This window comes from Durio zibethinus, chromosome 28, assembly GCF_047325235.1.
Source record: "Durio zibethinus cultivar Kanyao isolate XHJ-2024 chromosome 28, ASM4732523v1, whole genome shotgun sequence".
Classification (NCBI taxonomy): domain Eukaryota; kingdom Viridiplantae; phylum Streptophyta; class Magnoliopsida; order Malvales; family Malvaceae; genus Durio; species Durio zibethinus.
In genome coordinates this window covers 592,278-616,082 of record NC_143189.1, presented here as the reverse complement: position 1 = coordinate 616,082, position 23,805 = coordinate 592,278, and the positions used below count along the sequence as shown (strand labels likewise).

At 37.9% G+C, this 23,805-nt stretch overlaps 1 non-coding gene and 3 pseudogenes across 1 annotated transcript; all 4 read right to left on the bottom strand.

Moving 5' to 3' along the window:
* Positions 1-1,648: 1,648 nt before the first annotated feature.
* LOC149510591 (25S ribosomal RNA) lies at positions 1,649-10,280 on the bottom strand (annotated as a pseudogene).
* Positions 10,281-10,513: 233 nt separating this feature from the next.
* Positions 10,514-10,669, bottom strand: LOC149510590 (5.8S ribosomal RNA). Its single transcript, XR_016335273.1, has one exon. It is a non-coding gene; the product is annotated as a 5.8S ribosomal RNA (ribosomal RNA).
* Positions 10,670-10,972: 303 nt separating this feature from the next.
* LOC149510589 (18S ribosomal RNA) lies at positions 10,973-12,775 on the bottom strand (annotated as a pseudogene).
* Positions 12,776-19,287: 6,512 nt separating this feature from the next.
* On the bottom strand, positions 19,288-21,743 carry LOC149510588 (25S ribosomal RNA; annotated as a pseudogene).
* Positions 21,744-23,805: the final 2,062 nt, after the last annotated feature.

The window sequence follows — 23,805 nt, the reverse complement described above, 5'->3', positions numbered from 1 at the left end:
TCCAAGTCATGGGGAACTAGTCTAAAATAGTGGTATGGGCAATGATCAAGACTTCAGCATCTCAGGCACGATGTTTAGGTTTGGCAGAATTGAGCCAAACCTAGGTACAGGCACTAGTGAGCATTATATGAATTTACAAGCCATAAAAATGGCATTGGCAAAGTAAAAATATGAAGATGTGCCTAAACCTACCTACTACCTGATCATGGTACATATATTGCATGGTTTGAGCCTAAGATACCTATGCTTGGTGCATATTCTAGCATGTGCCAATGGTGTTCAAGGGAGCTACCCATACAAAGGGCCAGCATGTGCCGATGGTGGTCAAATCATATGAGAAGACCATGGTTCAACATGTCTCAATGGTGGTCGAGGCATGTATATGTGTCACTTATAAGCTAGTCTAAGCTTAAGGGTTCTCTCTAAGTCAATGAGTAGTATTAGTTCTAGTGGGAAATGGTTTGATTGCTAGGTGGACTAGGCCTTGAGGCCTACTAGGGGCCCAAGCCATAGGGAATTAGCCTAGAATAATGGTACGGGCAGTGATCAAAACTCAAAAGGCTTAAGCACGATGTTCAGGTTCGACAGAATTGAGCCATGCCTAGGTGTAGGCCCTAGTGAGCACTTATGCTAATTTACAAAACATAAAAATGGCATTCGTATTGCAAAAATATGAAAATGGGGCTAAACCCACCTATTGCCTGGTCATGGTGCATTGTGCGTAGCCCAACTCGTGTGTGGTACATGGCCTAGCATGTGTTGATGGTGTTTAAGGAAACTACCCACACAAAGGGCTAGCATGTGTTGATGGTGGTTAAAGCATGTATAGAGACCAAGGGCCAACATGTCTTGATGGTGATTGAGGCATGTGCTTGTGTCATAATTTGCAAGGTAGTCCAAGCCCATGGGTTTTCTCTTAGTCAAGGAACAGTTCCTATTCTAGTAGGAAAGGGTTCGATTGCCAGGGGGACTAGGCCTTAAGGCCTATTGGAGGCCTAGGTCACAATGCACTAGCCTAAAACAATGGTATGGGTAGTGATCAAGACTTCAGAGGCTTAGGAACAGTGTTCAAGTTTAGTGGAATTAAGCCAAGCCCAGGTATGGGTGCTAGTGAGCACTTAGATGAATTGACAAGCCATAAAAATGGCATTGGCATGGAAGAAAAATTAAAATGTGCCATAACCCTTCTACTTTCCAATCATGGAGTGCAAGGTGAACAGCCTGAGCTTAGGATACCTATACGTGGTGTGTAGCTCGGCATGTGCCAATGGTGTTTGAGGGAACTACCCATATAAAGGACTAGTATGTATCAATGGTTGTCAAAGCATGTTCCAAGACTAAGGGCCAACATGTCCTAAAGGTGGTCGAGGCATATGCATGTGTCACAGTCCTCTAGCTGGTCTAAGCTTAGGGGTTCTCTCTAAGTCAAGGAGCATTCTAGTAAGATAGGGTCCAACTACCAAAGGGACCAGACTTTAAGGCCTATTAGAGGCCCAAGTCATGGGGAACTAGCCTAAAACAATGGTACGGGTAGTGATCAAGACTCCAAAATCTTAGGCACGTTGTTTAGGTTTAACAAAATTAAGCCAGGCCCAGGTGCAAGTGCTAGTGAGTGCTTATATGAATTTAGAAGCCATAAAAATGGCATTGGCACAGTAGATGTGCTTGAACCCACCTACTACCAGGTTATGGGGTGCATAGTGTGTAACCCAACATGTGTTGATGGTATTCAAGGTAACTACTCACACAAAGGGCTAGCATGTGCCCTTATGATGAGTCAACAATCGAGTGATGGGCACGTGTGTCACTTCTAGCTTGGATTTTAACTTAAAGTCATTCAATCATAATCCAACGCATGGTAGCTTTATGCCACTAGCTCTTCAACTAAGCACAATGACCAATTGTGTAAATCAATAGTTTCTCTCATACTAGTTTGAATTACTATCACGATGCTACCATTAGTAGGGTAAAATTAACTTACCTCACGATAGTCTGTACCTAGCTCACATTCCCTAGTGGTGGGTGAACAATCCAACACTTGGTGAATTCTACTTCACAATGATAGGAAGAGCCGACATCGAAAGATCAAAAAGCAACATCGCTATGAATGCTTGGCTGCCACAAGCTAGTTGTCCCTATGGTAACTTTTCTGACACCTCTAGCTTCAAATTCTGAAGGACTAAAGGATCTATAATCCACGCTTTCAGGGTTCATTTTTATACTAGAAATCAAAATCAAATGAGCCTTTACCCTTTTATTCCATGTGAGATTTTTATTCTTGTTGAGCTCATCTTGGGACACTTATGTTATCTTTTAATAGATGTGCTACCCCAGACAAAATCCCCACTTGACAATGTCTTATGCCCAGATTGATTGACCAAGGCCAACCTTGGGTCCAAAATAAGGGGTCTTGCCTTGCGTCCAATTCATGTAATAAGTAAAATAACATTAAAAGTAGTGATATTTCAATTTCACTCGAGACCTCCCATTTATCCTACACCTCTTAAGTCATTTCCCAAAGTCATACTACAGTCAAGCTCAACAAGGTTTTCTTTTCCTACTGATTCTTCCAAGCCTATTCCCTTAGCTATGGTTTTGATGGATAGAAGACAGGGATAATGGGAATCTCATTAATCCATTCATGTGAAACATTAATCAGATGATGAGGCATTTGGCTACATTAAAGGGGTCATAGTTACTTTTGTCGTTTACCCTTGCTTGTTTGAATTTCTTCACTTTGACATTTAGAGCACTGGGTAGAAATCACATTATGTGAGCATATGCAGAAACCATTGCATTGATTTGTTTTAATTAAATAGTTGGATTCCCTTTGTCTATACCAATTCTAATTTGACTGCTCTCGTCTAGGGAAAGCCCTCGAGGGAGCAATTCCTAGTCTTTTTGACCAGTACATGGCAACCTGCTCTCACCATGGGGGTAGATTGAGCAATGTAGATTGGGACCCCCGTGCCCAAACCTTAGAGCCAATCCTTTTCCTAAGGTTATGGATCCATTATGTGACTTCCCTTACCTATATTGTTCCATCGACTAGAAGCTATTCACCTTAGAGACCTGATGCAATTATAAGTATGACTAGGCATGGATGGTAATTAGTCCTTTAGATTTTTAAGGGCCACTAAGAGCACACTTGACACCATAAGATGTGTGGTGCTCTTTTGGTTATTGGACCTTACCTCCAGCTAAGCCATTTCCAGGGTAGGCAAGCCATTAAACAAAAAAGATAACTATTCCTAAGGCCCCCGTTGACTTCTCCAAACTCCCTAATGTTGTCGTTAGCTGCTGCATCCTAAATAAGGAATTTTAACCTAAATCCCTTTTGAAACTCATACTAGACATGCTATTAGATGAGCTTTCCCTTTCTCTTAAGATCGACTAACCCATGTGCAAGTGCCATTCACATGGAACCTTTCCCTTATTTGGCCTTCAAAGTTCTCATTTGAATATCGGCTACTACCACCAAGATCTGCACCGATGGTCGCTCCACCTAGGTTCACACCTTGGGTTTTGTGATGATTGCTGTGTTGTCCTACTCATCGAAGCTTGGCCCTTGCCGTAACAACTAGGTATAGGTTGCGTGCTTAAATGCCATCCATTTTTTGTGTTAGTTGATTTTGCAAGTGACTTGTTTCATATTCTTTAGTGGATTTTGACTTCCATGAACACCATCTTGCTGTCTTAATCAACCAACTCCCCTTATGGGTTTTAGGTTAGAGCACAATTAGGCACCATAACTTGGCTTCCAGTTCATCCCGCATCACCAATTCTACTTACCAAAAATGGCCTACTTAGAGCTCTCGATTATGTGGCATGGCTAAACAAAGCAACCATGCTGTCATGAGCCAACGTTGTATAAGGCAATGACTAGGCATAGAATGTCATGAGCCACCCATGTATAAGGCCATGATTGAGTATAGGTGCCAAGGTGGAGGGTAGATCTCATGGGCTAGGAAAAAGTGTCCCCATTTCAAACTTTGTAATGGTTCATGGTAGCATAGGTGTAAAATCTCTTAAGCTCTTTAAAGTAGTCGACATATTGTTAGGCTGTCTCACTAGCTAAGGTATGTGCTAGACCACCCATTTAGGGTTACCCCTCTGAACTCGATGATGGTGGGAAGACTCAATGCTCTTTTTATACTTATTGTACTATTCTTGATATTAATAAAATATTTTTTTCTTATGAGAACATCGGGGGTTACCTTAGTGTGCTCCCATTATACGCCGATATATTGTTATGTATTCTTAAGATTAACTTGTGGCTTGTTGGTTGCCTATTCATATATCAAACTATCCTTGGCTAACTTGTGTGGAAGTATCTATCCAAGTGCCACACAGTCTATTACTTCATTAAGAGAAAGCTTAACCTATGACACATGGTATTAGAGCACAATTGAGAAGTGATAGAGAATTGATAAAATGGCTATGAGTGGTGGATTTAATGATTAACAAAGGATCGAGAAGCTTGAGGCCATGGTGGCTACCCTAAAAGCTCATATGGTAACTCATGATCTAGTGAAAAGGATCAAGATATCCCAATGGGAGTTATCTGATACTCTACATAACTTGGGTGAGGAGACCAAAGATGCTTTGAGTGTCCTTTAGAGAGAGTTTGAGGAGCTTAAGGCCCCCAAGTGAGTATGCTACAAATGGCTATGGCCAGGTCAAGTTTTAGCTCATGAAGAAAGGGAAAAGGGCCAAAGTGCTAGAGCCTCGATGTAATGATGGGGCAAGAGATGTTAAAGAGCTTGAGAACTTCTTGTTTGATATAGAACAATTCCTTTAAGCTATGCACACATAATCAAAGGAGGATAAGGTTGCAATGGCTTCAATATACCTTGCCAAGGATGCCAAGCTATGGTGGTGTTCAAAATTTGTAAGTAACGAATGCCTTATTAAAACTTAGGCAAATCTTAAGCAAGAGTTGAAAAATGAGTTCTTCCCTGAGAATGTGGAGTATATGGCCCAAATGATGCTTCCAGAATTAGTGTAAACAAGAAAAATGTAAGAGTATGTGAGGAGCTGTTCTACCTCGATGTTGGACATTAGAGACAAGTCTAAAAAATACAAGATGTTTTAATTCCTTGAGAGCCTCAAACCTTGGGCTAGGATGGAATTACAAAGATAAAGGGTGCAAGATGTGGCCACGACCATGGCTACCACCAAACGTCTTAATGACTATAACAATGCCCCCTTAAAATGAAAAAACCCTCTATCAAGTGGCAATAACTCTAACTTTGGGAATGGCAGAAAGATGGTCAAAGTAGATAGACCTTTCAATGAAAGATTAGATAAAAGGCCTTCTGGTTGAGACAATACCTAACCCAAGGTAAACAATGTATCAAATTTCAATCTGCAGCAACTACTAGCTTGTTTCTTACGCAAGGGATCGTATCAAGTGGCCAAATGCCCATATAGAAGTGCCTTTAATGCTTTGAGAGCCTCATTTCAAAAGTCTTCCAAAGTAGTCAAAACTGTTGAAGAAGTTAAATAAAAGCCATCATGGATGGGCTCAATATGGTTCCTTAATGCCTTTTGTACCCAATTAAACATGATAAAGAAAAAATCTGTGAGAGGTTCAATGTATGTAGACCTAGTACTCAATGGTAAAACCACAAAAGCCAAGGTAGATATAGGTGCAATTGATACCTTGATCACATCAGAGAAAGTAAAAAGGTGTGGTCTCTAGGTTAATAAAGATTGTGGGCAAATAAAAGTAGTTAACTCATCAGCTTTTGTGATCATTGGAAGCTCCAAGAGTGTGATGACCAAGTTAGGGCCATGGGATGGAAATGTAGACTTCATGATTTCCCTCATGGATGACTTTGATGTTGTCCTAGGATTGGGCTTCATGATGTTGGCTCAGGCAATCCCAATCCCTACTGCTAGTTGTTTATTGTTCTTAGGGGAAAGCTTATGTGTTATGTCAGCCACAATCCTCCAGAAGAGTAGGAAGAAAATGATTTCAACATTACAATTTAAGAAATGAGTAAAGAGAAGAGAGCTTTCTTATGTGGCTATGCCAATTTACAAAGATGGGATTAATGAGAGTTTGTGGTTATGTATGGACTATAGGGCATTGAACAAAGTCACTATGAGAAATAAATATCCTATTCCTCTTATTGTAGATTTGTTTGATCAACTAAGCTAGGCCAAGTGCTTCTCCAAATTAAACTTGAGATCTGGCTATCATCAAGTTAGAATTGCTAAAAGAGATGAGCCAAAAACCACTTGTGTAAAGTAGTATAGTGCATTTGAATTTCTTCTTATGCTTTATGGATTGACTAATGCCCCTACCACATTTTGTACCTTAATGAATCAGGTGTTCCATGACTATCTTGACAAGTTTGTGGTCATCTATTTAGATGACATAGTGGTCTATAGTTCTACCTTGGAAAAGCACCAAAAGCACCCACATCTTGTGTTTCAAATACTATAAGACCATCAGTTCTAAGTTAAAAGATAGAAAAGTGCATTTGCTCAAACATGAATTCACTTCTTAGGCTATAATGTTGAACAAGGCCACATTCGAATGGACATGAAAAAAGTTAGAGCTATCAAGGATTGGGTAACACCAAAAAATGTTAGGTGACCTCCACTCTCTTTTGGGGTTAGCCAACTATTATAGGAGATTTATGGAAGGATACTCTCGTAGAATCATTGCTCTCATGGAGCTATTAAAAAAGGAGCATAAATGGTGATGGACAAGTTAATGCCAAGAGGCTTTTGAGGGCTTAAAGAAAGCCATGATGAAAGACCTTATCTTAACTCTCCCTTACATTATGAAGCCTTTTGAAGTTCAAACAAATGCATCTAATTTCACTATTGGGGGAGTGTTTTTACAAGAATGGCTCCCTATAGCATTTGAAAGTCAAAAGTTAAGCGAAGCTAAAAAGTGATATATGGCTCAAAAAAAAGAACTTTTAATAGTAATCCATTGTTTGAAACCATGGCGGCATTATTTGTTAGGTTCACAATTCATAGTTAAAATAGACAGTGCGACGATTAGTCATTTTCTCACCCAACTGTGGCTCATGGTTAAGTAAGCTAGATGGTAGAGTTTCTAGCCGAATTTGAATTTTGTTTTGAGCACACAACTAGAATAACCAATCAAATGGTAGATGCACTGAATAGTTAGGCAAAGCTAGCTACCTTTAGGATAATTACCCCGATGGTATCTAGTAAAGTCACAATAGATATTCACAAGCTAATTGAAGATAATCTAAAGAAAGACCCACAGGCCAATGCCATCCTGGAACTAGTAGAAGAAAGGGAAGTCCAAGTACTTTTAGTAAGAAAATGGGGTCTTATTGACCAAAGGTCCTTGGTTGTTTGTGCCAAAAGTAGGAAGTCTAAGATAGATGCTAGTCACCCTGGTTGGCAACATACTTTGGCTTTACTAAAACAAAGCTATTAGTGGCCTCACATATGGGAAGATGTGATGGACTATACGAAGACTCATTTGCAATAGGACAAAGTTGAAAAGAAGAAATCGACAAGCATACTTGAAACATTACTTATGCCTACAAGATCTTGGGCAAGTTTTTCCCTTTACTTCATATTAGGCTTTCTTAAGGTTGGTGATCTTGTGTCTATTCTAGTAGTGATTGACTGTTTCTCTAAATATGCTACATTGATTCTCGCCCAAAAATATTACATCATGAAAGATATGGCCTAAATAATATTTAAACATGTAATCAAGTATTAGGGCCTTTCTTAAAACATTATTAGTGACAGGGATCCAAGATTCACTAGGTTATTCTCGAGAGAATTTTTCAAGATCTTAGTATCTCAGCTCAACATCTTTTCAAGTTATCACTTGCAAGCTAATGGTCAAACTAAATGATTTAATTGGTTATTGGAGGAGTACTTAAAACACTTTGTTCAAGCTAATCAGAAGAATTAGCCTTTATTGTTGGATGTAGCTCAGCTTTGTTTTAATTCCAACAAGTGTTCTTCCATAAACAAAAGTCCATTTGAAGTGGCCACTGAATGACTACGAAGACCAATACATACATTTCTTGAGCCATATCGAGGGAAGAATTCACGAGCCTTCAACCTTAGCAAAAAATCAATACAAAACACAGAAATTATGCAAGCAGACTTAAAGAAGGCATTGAACCACATGAAGAAATGGGCAGATAAAAGCCGAAAAGCATAGCATTTCAAACTTAGTGATCTTGTTCTTATCAGATTAATGCCCGAACAAACTAGGTTCCTAAAAACGTAGGATCATAGGTTGGAGCATAAGTATAAGGGTCCAGTGAAGATCCTTTCCAAAGTTATGAATGCCTTTTATAAAATCCACCCACCAAAATGGATGAAGGTGCACCCAGTGTTCTATGTGAACAACTTAAAGCCCTATCATGCAAACCCCTGATATAAAAGTTGAGGTGAATCAACTAGAGTTGCCATTACCATGAAGCCACCATCAAAACATCGAGTTAAAGAGATTTTAGTTGGCAAGGTATCTTGAGTATCTCAAAGAATAGTTCACGAATATTTAATGAAGTGGAAGAGCTTAGGATTAGAAGAAACTAGTTAGGAGAGAGATCATGTCCTCCAAGGATTCAAGCAAAAGATTGAAGAATTCTATGCCAACAAGTCAATGAGGTCATCGAAAAAATAGGTAGGGGAAGATGTCATGAGCCAATCTTGTATAGGGCCACAATCGGGCATAGGATGTAATGAGCCACCCATGTATAGGGCCATGACTAAGTAAAGGTGCCAAAAAGGAGGGTAGATCTCATTGGCTTGGAAAAAGTGTCCCCATTTCAAACTTTGTAACGATTCTTAGTAGCATCAGTATAAAATCTCTTAATCTCTTTAGAGGGGTTGAGCAATCGACATATTATTGGGCTACCTCACTGACTAAGGTACATGTTAGACCACCCATCTAGGGCTACCTCTCTGGCCCTAATGATGGTGGGAAGACTCAGTGCTTTTTTTGTACTTGTTATATTTTCTTGATATTAATAAAATAGTTTTTTTTCTTATGGGAACATCAAAGGTTACCTTGGTGTGCTCTTAATATGGCCCAATATATCGTTATATATTCTTGAGATTAATTTGTGGCTTGTCAGTTGCCAATTTAGATATCAAACTATCTTTTGCTACCTATGGGGAAGCATCCATCCAAATGCCACATGGTCTATTGCTTCATTAAGAGAAAGCTTAGCTAGTGATGCATGCCATCTTGCCTATTTAAAGTTTGAGGATAGATCGAGGGTGTTGTGCATCCAATGCCTTTAATTATTGGCTTTACCCTATAGAACATGGCAAGGGCTCTAACTATCCTAAGGGAAACTTCAGAGGGAACTAGCTATAGATGGTTCTATCAATCTTTCACTCCTATACCCAAGTCATACAAATGATTTGCACATCATTATCACTGCAGGCTTTCACCAAAGTTTCATTTGGCTTTGCCCTATTTAGGCATAGTTAACCATCTTTTAGGTTCTAACAGGCAGCTCACACTCAAACCCTTTGTAAAAAATTTCAAGGTCAGTCGGTGGTGCACCCATGAAAGATCCCGAAAATCAACTTCCTTGCACCTTATGGGTTTTTTAGCTTATTGACTAGCAGACATGTTAGACTCCTTAGTCTGTGTTTCAAAATGGGTCAGATGGTGAGACCACAAGCTAATGCCTAGAGTATGCCAGTGTCGAGGCACACTGAGATGATATGTGCTGCATTCCATGATCACAGTGATAACATCTCTATAGGCATATCGAAAGCCTAGGCTTGGGCCACCATCATGACCCATGTCGATCCATGCCTTGAGCTGATCAGCGAATCAGCTTTCACTATTCCACATCTTATCAAGGTGCATTGTCGACCCCCATCTACTTCCCTTTCGATAATTTTAAGCACTTTTTGACTCTTTTTCCAAAGTTTTTTTCATCTTTCCCTCATGGTATTTGTTTGCTATCGGTATCTCGCCCATATTTTTCCTTGGATAGAATTTACCCCTCGATTAGGGCTGCATTCCTAAACAACCCAACTCACAGACAATGCCTAATGCTACGAAAGGGTCTAATCACAATAGGGCTCTCACCCTCTTGGCACCTCTTTTTAGGGTACTTGAGCCCATCTACCATTAAGGATGCATCTCCATACTACAATTTGGACATCAAAGGTGTCCAATTCTCAAGCTGGGCTATTCTCAGTTTGCTCACCACCACTAGAGAATCTTGGTAAATTTCATTTTCTTAACTTATTGATATGCTTAAACTTAGTGGATAATCCCACCTAACCTGAGGTCATGATGCGAGCATCGACCAAGTGAAGTTGGGGATCTAATAGGGTCTAGGTGGACAACAAGTACACGTCATCAAAGATGAGGCACATTAAGGGCTTTACCACTGATGGTCACAGTGCTATCATTGCCAGAGACTCACTTTTAGGCCAACCATGATCGATAAGATCATAAGAGGCCATCTTCCACCCTTTTTACCCATAGCTCGATTGGCAGGGGTTTCGAGGGGGTGACAGTGCATGACACTTAGGTAAACGTGCCCTTGGCCTAATGGCTTAGGGCATAACTTGCATTCAAATACTCGATGGTTCACAAGATTTTGTAATTCACACCAAGTATTGCATTTTACTATATTCTTCTTCAATGTAAGAGTTGAGATATCCATTGTCGAGAGTCATTTTTGGTTTTTCATGACAAAAAAAGTCATAATGCCAACTGTACACACATTGTGAATAGGAAGGTGATGGCACATGCATTCTTTTTCATTTTGGTTCTTTGGTACAATTCACATTATGGCTTTGTTATTCAACCGCAGGCAGTAATACCAATCATTTCATCCTTTCAAAAAGTATAATGAAGTGTCACACTTATCTGAGGCTAAAAGGGGCTCAAGGAATGAAGGCACTGTCACCCTTTCAGTGTTTTGTTAACATGTTTATGAGTCATTCGTTAAATGGGTTTCGATAATGATCTTTTGGATGATGATCCTTCTGTATGTTCACTTACTAAAACCTTGTTACGACTTTTCCTTCCTTTAAATGATAAGGTTCAGTAGACTTCCCATGATGTCATAAGTAGCGAATTGTACATGTCACCATGATTCAAACACTTCATCAAACCATTCAAACGATAGGAGCAATGGGTGGTGTACAAAGGGTAGGGATGTACTTAACATGAGTTGATGACTTACGCTTACTAGGAATTCCTTGTTAGAGACCAACAATTACAATGATCTATCCCTATCATGATGGAATTTCAAAAATTACCTAGGCTTGTCAGTCAAGGCTATAGACTCTTTGAATACATCAATGAGCAAGTGTGTGGCCAAGAACATCTAAAGGCATCACAAACCTATTATTGCCTCAAACTTCTTTGGCCTAAGTGGCCATAGTCCCTCTAAAAAGCTAGCCACGAAGGATCACCTCTGCGTACCTAGTTAGCAGGCTAAGGTCTTGTTTTTTAACGGAGTTAACTAGACAAATCACTTCACCAACTAAGAATGGTCATGCACCACCACCTATAGAATAAAAAAAGAGCTCTCAATCTGTCAATCCTTACTATGTCTAGACCTAGTAAGTTTCCATTTCTTAAGTTAAATTAAGCCACAAGCTCGACTCTTGGTGATGTCCTTTTGTCAATTCCTTTAAGTTTCAACCTTGCAACCATACTCCCCCAGAACCCAAAGCTTTGATTTCTCATAAGGTGCTGGTGAAGTTCTAAAAGTAATATTCATCGATCCCTGGCCGACATCATTTATGGTTAAGACTAGGATGGTATTTGATCATCTTTGAGCCATAACTTTCATTATTGATTAATTAAAACATCCTTGGAAAATGCTTTTACAGTTGTTCATCTTTCATAAATCCAAAAATTTCACCTCTAACTATGAAATTTGAATGCCCCTAATTGTCCCTGTTAATCATTACTCCTATCTCGAAGGCCAACACATTAAGACTGAAATCCTATAATGTTATCCCATGACAATGTATACAAGCACAAGCCTACTTTGAGCACTCTAATTTCTTCAAAGTAACAATGTTAGAGGAATGACTTGGCTAATTAAGGCTAGGAATGCCTCACCAATAGTAGGGAAGAGTAGCTTGGTGTTCACTGTGAGGTGGACCAGATGACCCAATCCTAGTTTCAACTATAAGCTTTTTAACTACAACAACTTAAATATATGCTATTGGAGCTGGAATTGCCACAGTTGCTAGCACTAGACTTACCTTCCAATGGATCCCCATTAAGGGATTTAGATTATACTTATTCCAATTACTAGACTCATAAAGCTTGATATTTTAATTTATTTTCACTACCTCCCTATGTTAGGATTCGGTAATTTATGCACCTACTGCCTTTCTTAGAGGTGGTAGATGTTTTTCAGGCTCTCTCTTTGAAATCGAACCCTAATTCTCCATCACCTATCACCACTATAGTAGACCATTATCCTACTATCAAAAGTTGATAGGGTAAAATTTTGAATGATGCGTCTTCGGCACATAGGCTATATGATTTATCGAGTTATCATGAATCATCAGAGTAATAGGCAAAGCCTATGTAGACCTTTTATCTAATGAATGCATCCCTTCTAAAAGTTGAAGTTTGTTGCACATATTAGCTCTAGAATTACTACAATTATCTAAATAGTAGATACCATCAAATAACCTATAATTGATTTAATAAGCCATTCATAGTTTCACTGACTGAATTAGTTCAAACTTACATAAGCATGGCTTAATCTTCGAGACAAGCATATGACTACTTAGCAGGATCAACCAAGTAGCATTCCTTCAGGATGTTAGCACTGTATGGGCCTCAATGCACTAATTGAGTCATAGCGATAACCAACATGAAGCACAAGCATCGTGAGTGTCAAGCTCGTAAAATGCATAGCAACAGATGTGTAAGGGTCGATAGCCTACACCGACAAAACATTCCATATCCAATAGCACGATCGAACACTAGTGCACCAATGTGGCTATAGAGGTTTAGGTGGCACACTTAGGATACAACACATGATTGAAGTTCGACCCATAGCCCTTAAGGATACAAAAAGAATGATGGATTGTCAGACATCCAGTTACCATCAATTTAGGTATGTAGCATAGGATCCTAATTGCACCCTCAAGGTATGATGACTACATAAAGGGAGATTAAAGAGGATGATGGGTTAACAATTAGCTGCATCGAGTATGGAGCTTGCCAACATGCATAATCATAACATTACTTATATGTCTATTGCATACAAGTGGCAGCATCTATGCACACTAGTCCACAACCCACCCAATCAATTACTCGATGAGCGAGAGGAAGAAATGATGTACGAGGCCATACCACAGTCGCTTGGCATGGGAAAAACACAAGCAAGGGCCACAAGACTGCCCTTTCCATCCAATAAGCAAAAATGGCATGACACCACCAATGCTTGGTCTAGCTGAGACTGCACATGAAACCTCCGTAACCACCACCCTAAGGGGATGTTGCTTGATTTAGGGATTTGTTCCTAGGGTCTTTGGTAGCATGGGCTATATGCACGGGCTTGGCCAAGCCAAGGCATTTTTATGGTCGACGGTAAGGGACCATGAGACTACCAAATACTTAAGAGACTTGGCCAGACTAAGCTAGTGATTGCAGCTTCTGCTTGTACCACTTTAAGGAGCTGTTGCCTAATTTAGGGACTTGGTCTAGGGTTTAGGGCAGCATTAATCATAGGCATAGGCTTTTCCATATGCATACCAACCAGTTAAGGCCATGAGCTTTTACAGGTCACCAAAGCAACTAGTTGCTTGATAACATGACTAGAAGGCATGCATGGCCTAGATTTTGCTCTAGGGACATTGCCATGGATGTTTGCAACAACAAGCCTATCATGCACACTTACTCCCTCATGGGAGAAAAAGAGGGACCAAACAACCACCCCCAAAAGGCATGATAGATTTTACAGATATGTTAACAGTAGACATTAAAGTGTCTATAATAGGGAACTTCTTCCAAACAAGCATATCTTGCACAAAGGTTTATAGGTGTTGATAGTGGTTGAAGCATGTGCCCTTACCAAGGCCTAGCATGTGCTGATGGTGTTTAAGGCAAGTGCCCATAGCAAGGGCTAGCATATGCCGATGGTGTTTAAAGTAAATACCTATACCAAAGGTCATTTTTTATCGATACTAATCAAGGCATATGTCTTCACTAAGGGCCAGTATGTACCAATGGTGGTCAAGGTAATTGTCGACACCAAAGCCAGCTAGTGTCATGGTGGTCGAGATAGGTACCCTTACCAAATGCTAATTTATGTTGATGATGGTCTAAGCATGTGCTCATACCATGTGCTAACATGTGCTGATGATGGTCGAGGCATTAGTTAAAGTTTGATTCTAGGCCTTGATGTGCATGCTAGGCTAAGGCATATACTGGTGCCGTATTTTTCTCCTAGGGCACCATCATTAAAAGATTGTTGGAGAACCTAGTCAATGGCATTGAGGGTTCCAATGATTGGGGAAAGGGGTTAAGGGGTGTGTGCATATGATGTATAATGGGTGCTGGTCCTTAACCCTTATATTGGCCTCTTATCCCCCAAGGAACCTTAACAACTCATAACCCCTTAAAAAAGCATTGGAGAACCTAATCAATGGCATTGAGGGTTCTAACGATTAGGGAATGGAGCCAAGGGGTGTGTGCACATGATGTATAATGGGTGCTGGTCCTTAGCCCTTATATTGGCCCCTTATCCCCCAAGGAACCTCAACAACTCACAACCCCTTAAAAAAGCATAAGAGCTTTTACAGGTTTGCAACCAGTAACCATTCAAGTGTCTAAAATAAGGATGCTTTTTTTAAATGGCCATAAGATCTTTTACACTTTGAGTTCTTAGTTGAATTTTTTTTTGGATGCCTACAAAAATACAAGGATCACGTATACTAAATTTAAGGCCAAAACTTCTTTTAAAAGAATTTTAAAAAATCTCAAACCATGAAAAAATTTAAAAATCATGAAAAATAGAAAATGAGTCATCTTACCATGAAACTTCACATGAAGGCATAAGGGACTGTTATATTAATTTACAAGCATTAAAAATGGTATTGGCATGGCAAAAATATGAAGATGTGCTTGAACCCAACTATTGCCCAATCATGGTCTACATGATGCACGGCCTAACATGTGCCAATAATATTTAAAGGAATTACTTGCACCAAAGGCCAACATGTGTCGATGGTAATTAAAGCTAAGACCAAGGGCCAACATGTCTTGATGGTAGTTGAGGCATGTGCATATGTCACAGTTTGCAAGCTGGTTCAAGCCCAAGAGTTTTTTTTTAGTAGAGAAATAGTTACAGTTCTAGTAGGACAAGGTTTGAAAGTTAAAGGGACCAAGCCTTGAGGTGTACTACAGGTCCAGGTCATGGGGAACTAACCTAGAATAATAGAACAGATAGTGATCAAGACTCTAGAGGCTTAGGCCTCGTGTTCAGGTTTGACAAAATTAAGCTAGGCCTAAGGGGTGTGTGTGTGTTGGTTAGCATTTTATGAATTTACAGGTAGTGATCAAGACTCTAGAGGATTAAGCCTGATGTTCAGGTTTGGCAGAATTGAGCCAAGCCTAAGCACGGGTGTTGGTTAGCGTTTTATGAATTTACAACCCATAAAAATGGCATTTGTATGGCAAAAATATGAAGATGTGCTTGTGTCACTAGTCAAGACTCAAGCTTCAGGCTCGCACAGCTCCAAGATATAAGAATGGACTCTTTCACATCCCAAATTAGCCTAACATAAGAAACGGTGTATGGACACTTTAGACTACAAGGCTTGGCCACCTAATACGTTACAAAATGAAAGGCCACAAGAAGTGCTTGCAAAAAGGCTAACAAAAGAATAAAACAAAGTTTAAGGCAAAAGTAAGGATGTTATTACTCAATGGTTCTAGTGTGTGTACAATAAGGGTCAGAATCTCTCTATTTATAACTGAATCCCCCTTACAATTAATGCCAAGATACATTTCTAAACTTTATGGATTACACTGGCTTGAATATTATGATTTTAGGAGATAAGATACAATTCTTGATTCTAAGGGATTGGTGTTGCTGCACAATCTTTGACTTGCTAAAATCATGTTGATTATTGGGCCTTCTAGAAGCCCCAAAAATTGATCCTTCCAAGATTGTGTTCAGGTGTGCTCATACTTGGGCTCGACTGTGTACCTACTCGTTGACCATTAATGCTCTCACCTGGGTTTGATTGGATGCTCGTGCAATGCTCACCAACGCCTACCCTTGGGCCTAGCTTAATCTTACCAAACCTGAACACCTTCCCTAGGCCTCTAGAGTCTTGATCATTACCTATCCTATTGTTTTAGGCTAGTTCCCCATGACCTAAACATCTAGTGAACGTCAGGGCCTAGTCCCCTTAGATGTCAAACTCTATCTTGCTAGAACTTGAACTGCTACTCAACTTAGAGAGAACCCTTTGGCCTATACTAGCTTATGAACCATGACACTTGAACCCACTTATTGCTTGGTTATGATGCACATGGTGCACGACTATGGTATAGGATACCTGCACTTGGTGTAAGGCCTAGCATGTGTCGATGGTGTTCGAGGGAACTACTCACACAAAGGGCCAGTATGTGCCAATGATGGTCGAAGCATGTGCTAAGACCAAGTGCCAACATGTCTTGATGGTAGTCGAGGTATCTGCATGTGCCGTGGTTTGCAAGTTAGTCTAGGCCTAGTGGCTCTTTTTTAGTCGAGCAACAGTTCTAATTCTAGCGAGACAAAGTTTGATAACCAAGAGGACCAGGCCTTGAGGCATACTGAAAGTTTAGGTCATAGGGAAGTAGCCCAGAATAGTAGTAAGGGCAATGATCAAGACTCTAATGGCTTAAGCATGATGTTCAAGTTTAGTGGAAATAAGCCAAGCCAAGGTGCAGGAGCTAGTAAGCATTATATGAATTTACAAGCCATAAAAATGGCATTAGCATGGCAAAAATATAAAGATGTGCCTGAACCTATCTACTACTTGATCATGGTGTGCATAGTATATGACCTAAGCCCAAGATACCTATGCTTGGTGTGTGGCCTAGCATGTGCCATTAATGTTCAAGGGAACTACTTGCACAAAAGGCCAGCATGTGCCAATGGTGGTCAAAGCATGCACGAAGGCCAAGGGCCAGCATCTTTTAATAGTGGTCAAGGCATATGTATGTTTCATAGTTCATAAATTGATCCAGGCCTAGGGTTTTCTTTGAGTCAAAGAGTAATTCTAGTTCTAATAGAAAAGGGTTCGATTGCAAAGGGGACTAGGCCTTGAAGCCTACTGGAGGCCCAGGTCATAAGGAACTAGCCCAAAATAGTGGTAAGAGCAGTGAGCAAGACTCTAGAGGCTTAAGCACTGTGTTCAAGTTTGGCAAAATTAAGCCAAGCCTAAGTGTGGGCACTAGTGAGTGCTTATGTGAGTTTATAGGCCATAAAAATGGCATTGGCATGGCAGAAATGTGAAGATGTGCTGGAACCCACCGACTGCCCAATCGTGGTATGCATTGTACAAGGCTCGAGCCTAGGATACTCATATGTGATGCAAGGCCTAGCATGTGTCGATGGTGTTCAAGGGAACTGCTCACACAAAAGGCCAACGTGTGCTATTGGTGGTCGAAATATGTGCTAAGACCAAGGGCCAACATATCCTGATGGTGGTCAAGGCATATACTTGTGTCATGGTTTGCAAGCTACTCCAGGCCTAAGGGTTTTCTCTAAGTTGAGGAACAGTTCCAATTTTAGCAGAAAAGGGTCCGACTATTAGAGGGAGTAGGCCTGGAGACCTACTAGAGGCCCAAGTTATGGGGCACTAGCAAAAAATAGTGGTATGGGCAGTGATCAAAACTCTAAAGGCTCAAGCACGGTGTTCGGGTTCCATGAAATTGAGCCAGCCCTAGGTGCAGGCACTAGTGAGCGCTTAGATGAATTGGCAAGCCATTAAAATGGCATTCCATGGTAAAAATGTGAAGATGTGCCTGAACCCACCAATTGGTCGATGGTAATATGCATGGTATGTGGTCTAGGCCCAAGATACCACACTCGGTGTGTGGCTTAGCATATGCCAATAATGTTTAAGGGAACTACTTATACAAAAGGCTAGCATGTGCCACTAGAGGTCAAAGCATGTATAAAGACTAAAGGCCAACATGTCTCAATGGTGGTCGAGGCAAGTGCATATGTCATGGTCTAAATGCTAATCTAGGCCCAAATGTTTTTTACGAGTCGAAGAACAGTTCTAGTTCTAATAGAAAAGGGTCTGATTGCCAAGAGAACCAAGCTTTAAGGCCTACTGGAGGCCTAGGTTGTGGGGCACTAGCCTAGAATAGTGGTATGGGCAATGATCAAGACTCTAGAGGCTTAGGCACAGTGTTTAAGTTTTATAGAATTGAGCTAGGCTCAGGTGTAGGCACTGGTGAGCACTTAGATGAATTGGGGCATGTGTATGTGCCATGGTCCACAAGCTGGTCCAAGCCCAAGGGTTCTCTCTAAGTTGAGGAATAGTCTTAATTTTAGTATGATAGGGTTCTACTACCAAGCAAACCAAGCCATAAGGCTTAGTAGAGTCCTAAGTCATAGGGAACTACCCAAAATAATGGTATGGGCAGTAATCAAGACTCTAGAGACACAAGTAAGGTTTTCAGGTTTGGTAGAATTAAGCTAGGTCTGGGTGCATGCATTTGTGAGCAATGTACGATCACATAGTCAGACCCATATGCAAGCACTAATGATCAAGGTATGAGTGCATGATCAAACCCATGTGCGAGATTGCCTAAACATAGTCCTAGGAAGATCATATCTATGGGCTTCTAGAATGCCTAATACTATAGCACAATCTTTGACAAGCTAGAATTGTGCTAAGCACTTGAGTTTCGTAGGTTGATAATTTTTTACAAATGCCAACATTTAGCAATGGTGTTTGAAGTAGCATCCTGAACTAAGGGGCTAACATTTGCTAATGGTATTCAAGGAAATAATAGGCCAATATCTGCCAATGGTGTTGGATGTGATTGCCCGTACAAACCAAGGGCCAAGTGCTATCAATGGTGTGCAGGCATAATTGATCCAAGGGCTAACCGCACCAAGGGTGAGCCTATTCCTATAACTAATAACAAAGGCATTTGGTTGTCAGTTACTTGGATGCTTGAGGTAGGGATGTTATCCACCAGCCTAATCGATTGCAATAGAGAACACCATTCATCCCCTACCCCAAAGAGTTATAGTTTAAAAAAATAAAGTGAATAGACTTCAATGGGTGTGAGGGGAAAAGATGAATCGAAGCAACAAAAGGCTAAATCTTAGTGGATCATGGCAAAGTGGTAGCAAGGCCACTCTACCACTTACAGTACTCTATCACATAATTAAGTCATCTGCAAAGGATTCTACTTGCCGTTTTATGAGAATTAAGCTCTAAGGAGGCCCGCATAATTTGTTCACCTCAGAGGCTGCACCTATAACATGTACCTTTGGGGGCCATAGGTTTCTACTGTGGGTTGATAATCGGGTGACGAGCACATGTGCGCTTCTAGCCCAGATTCTAACTTAGAGGTGTTCAGTCATAATCTAGTGCATGGTAGCTTTGCACCATTAACTTTTGAACCAAGCACGATGGTCAATTGTGTGAATCAATAGTTCCTCTCTACTAGGTTGAATTACTATTGTGACATTGCCATTAATAAGGTAAAACTAACCTATCTCATGATGGTCTAAACCAGTTCATGTTCTCTATTAGTTGGTGAACAATCCAACACTTGGTGAATTCGACTTCACAATAATAGGAAAAGTTGGCATCGAAGGATCAAAAACCAATGTTGCTATGCATGCTTAGCTACCACTAGCCAGTTATCCCTATGGTAACTTTTCTGACACCCCTAGCTTTAAATTCCAAAGGTATAAAGGATTAATAGGCCATGCTTTCATAATTCATATTCATACTGGAAATTAAAATCAAATGAGCTTTTACCCTTTTGTTCCACATATGTTTTCTATTCTCATTGAGCTCATCTTAGGATACCTGCATTATCTTTTATCAAATTTGCCTTCCTAGCCAAACTCCCCACCCAAGAATGTTTTTTACCTAGATTGACTAACTCAGGTCCACCTTGGTCCAAAAAAAGGGGTTGTGCCCTGCTTTCGATTCACAAAATAAGTAAAATAATGTTAAAAGTAGTGGTATTTCAATTTCATATGAGGTCTCCCACTTATCCTACACCTCTCAAGTCATTTCACAAAGTTAGACTAAAGTCAACTTAATAAGGTCTTCTCTTTTTGTTGATTCTACCAAGCCCATTCCCTTGGTTATGGTTTTGCTAGATGGTAGACAGGGACAATGGGAATCTCATTAATCTATTAATATGCATCACTAATTAGATGACAAAGCATTTGGCTACCTTAAGAGAGTCATAGTTACTTTCATCGTTTACCTATGCTTGGTTGAATTTTTTCACATTGACACTCAAAACACTAGGTAGAAATCACATTGCGTGAACATCCTTAATGACCATCATAATGCTTTTTTTTTAATTAAACAATCAGATTCCCCTTGTCTATATAAGTTTTGAGTCAACTGTTTATCACTTGGGAAAAGAAAAACCCTTGAGGGAGCTTTTCCTATCCATCCCTTGGTCGGCATATGGTGACCTACTTTCGCCATGGAAGTAACTTGAGTAATGTTCCAGTAGCTAATAGGTTCGACACTGGGACCCCAGTGCCTAGCCCTTAGAGCCAATCCTTTTCTCAAGGTTACAGATCCATTTTGTCAATTTCCCTTGCCTACATTGTTCCATCAACTAGAGGCTATTCACCTTGGAAACCTGATGTGGTTATGAGTATAACTAGGCAAGGATAGCATGATCCTTTAGATTTGCAAGGGCTGTTGAGGGTGCACCAAACACCATGTGACGTGTGGTGCTCTTTCGACCACTAGACCCTCCCTCCAGCTGAGTTGTTTCTAGGGTGGGTAGGCTGTTAAACAAAAAAGATAACTCTTGTTGAAGCCCCTACCGACGACTCCAAACAAAAAAGATAACGTTGCCATTAGCCTCCACGTTCTGGCTTATGAATTTTAACCCAATTCCCTTTCAAAGCTTGCACTCGATGCGCTGTTGGGCTAACTCCCCCCATCTCTTAAGATCGACTAATCTATGTTCAAGTGCTGTTCACATGGAACCTTTCCCCCTTCAACCTTTAAAGTCCTCATTTGAATATTTGCTATTTATTTTAAATAGTTATGACCTTTTGTTTTGTGATAAACGAATTTTTTATGTCCATACAAGCTTATTTGAAATAAAATAATACTAGTTTATTAATATTTCAAAACTTAATAAGTAAAAGATTTATAAAATGAATTTGTTTACTGAGTAAGCTCAAATTGTTATGACTGTTTAAGCAATTTTTTATTTCAAATAGTTAGGATCTTTCGTTTTGTCATAAAACAATTGTTTCTATTCATATAAGTTTATTCAAAATAAAATAATACTACTTTATTAATATTTTGCAAGTTAATAGGTAGGAGATTTAAAAAATATATCTGTTTATCGAACAAGTTCAAATAGTTATGTCCATTTGAACAATTAGCTATTTTAAATTATTATGACCTTTTGTTTTGTGGTAAAATAATTGTTTTTGTTCATACAGAATTATTCAAAATAAAATAATACAAATTTATTAATATTTTGAAAATTAATAAAAGATTTAAAAACTAAATCTATTTATTAAACCAGTTCAAATAGTTATAACTATTTGAACAATTATCTATCTTGAATCGTAATGATCTTTATTTTGTCATACAATAATTGTTTCTTTTCACATAAGCTTATTCGATTAAAATGATACTAATTTAATAATATTCTGAAAATTAAAAAGTAAGAGATTTAAAAAATAAATATGTTTGTCGAACCAGTTTAAATAGTTAAGACTATTTGAACAATTATCTATTTCAAATCGTTCTAACCTTTTGTTTAGTCATAAAACTATTATTTTAGTTCATACAAACTTATTCGGAATAAAACAATACTAATGTATTAATATTCGAAAAATTAATAAGCAAGAGATTTAAAAAAATAAATATGTTTACTAAACAATTTTAATTAGATATGATTATTTGAACAATTATCTATTTAAAATTGTTTTAACTTTTTGTCTCGTCATAAAACAATTGTTTCAATTAATAAACATATCCAAAATAAATAATAATACTTTACTAATATTTTAAAAATTATTAAGCAAGAGATTTAAAAACTAAAGCTATTTTCTAAAGCAATTCTAATAGTTACGACTATTTGGAAAAATATCAATCTTAAATCATTATGATCTTTATTTTGTCATAAAACAATTGTTTCTGATCATACAAGTTAATTCAAATAAAAATAATACTAATTTAATAATATTTTCAAAATTAATAAATAATTTAAAAAATAAATGTGTTTGTTGAATCAATTCAAATAGTTAAGATTATTAGAATAATTATCTATTTCAAATCATTAATAATTGTTTTAGTTCAAACAAGCTTATTCAAAAGAAAAAAAATACTAATTTATTAACTTTCAAAAAATTAATAAGCAAGAGATTTGAAAAATAAATCTATTTACTGAACAAGTTCAAATAGCTATAACTATTTAAATAATTATCTATTTAAAATCGATATGCATTTTTGTTTTATCATAAAACAATTGTTTTAGTTCACAAAAGTTTATTCAAAATAAAATAATACTTGTTTATTAATATTTTAAAAATTAATAAGAGATTTAAAAAATAAACCAGTTTACTGAATCAGTTTAAATAATTATAGATATTTAAATAATTATCTATTTCAAATCGTTATTACCTTTCATTTTGTCATAAAACAATTATTTTTTAACATACAAGCTTGTTTGAAATAAAATTGTTAGTACTTTTCATTTTGTCATAAAACAATAATTTTTGAACATACAAGTTTATTTGAAATAAAATAATACTAATTTATTAATATTTCAAGAATTAGTATGAGATTCAAAAAGTAAATCAATTTACTCAATAAGTTCAAACAGTTATGACTATTTGAACAATTATCTATTTCAAATTATCACAACATTTTGTTCTGTCATAAAATAATTATTTCTGTTCATATAAATTTATTTGGAATAAAATAATACTAAATTAATAATATTCTAAAAATTCATAACTAAGAGATTTAAAAAATAAATTTGTTTATCAAACCAGTTCAAATAGTTATGACTATATGAATAATTATCTATTATTTTAAATCGTTATAACCTTTTGTTTTGTTATAAAACAATTATTTCAACTCATCCTAGTTTATTCATAATAAAATAAAACTAATTTATTAATATTTTAAAATTTTATAAGAGATTTAAAAAATAATGTTATTTATGGAACCACTTCAAATAATTATACCTATTTGAACAATTATATATTTTAATTTGTTATAACCTTTTGTTTTCTCATAAAATAATTATTTCTATTCATACAAGCTTATTCAAAATAAAATATACTAATCTAATAATATTTTGACAATTAATAACTAAGATATTTAAAAAATAAATTTGTTTAACTATTTGTACCGGTCAAGCCAGTAGATTCATTTTTTAAATCCATTATTTATTAATTTTTAGAATATCAATAAATTAGCATACTTTATTCTAAATAAGACTATATCAATAGAAACAATTGTTTAATAACAAAACAAATGGTTATAATGATTTGAAATAAATAATTGTTCAAATTGTTATAACTACTTGAATCAGTTTGGTAAATAGATTTATTTTTTTAAATCTCTTATTAATTTTCA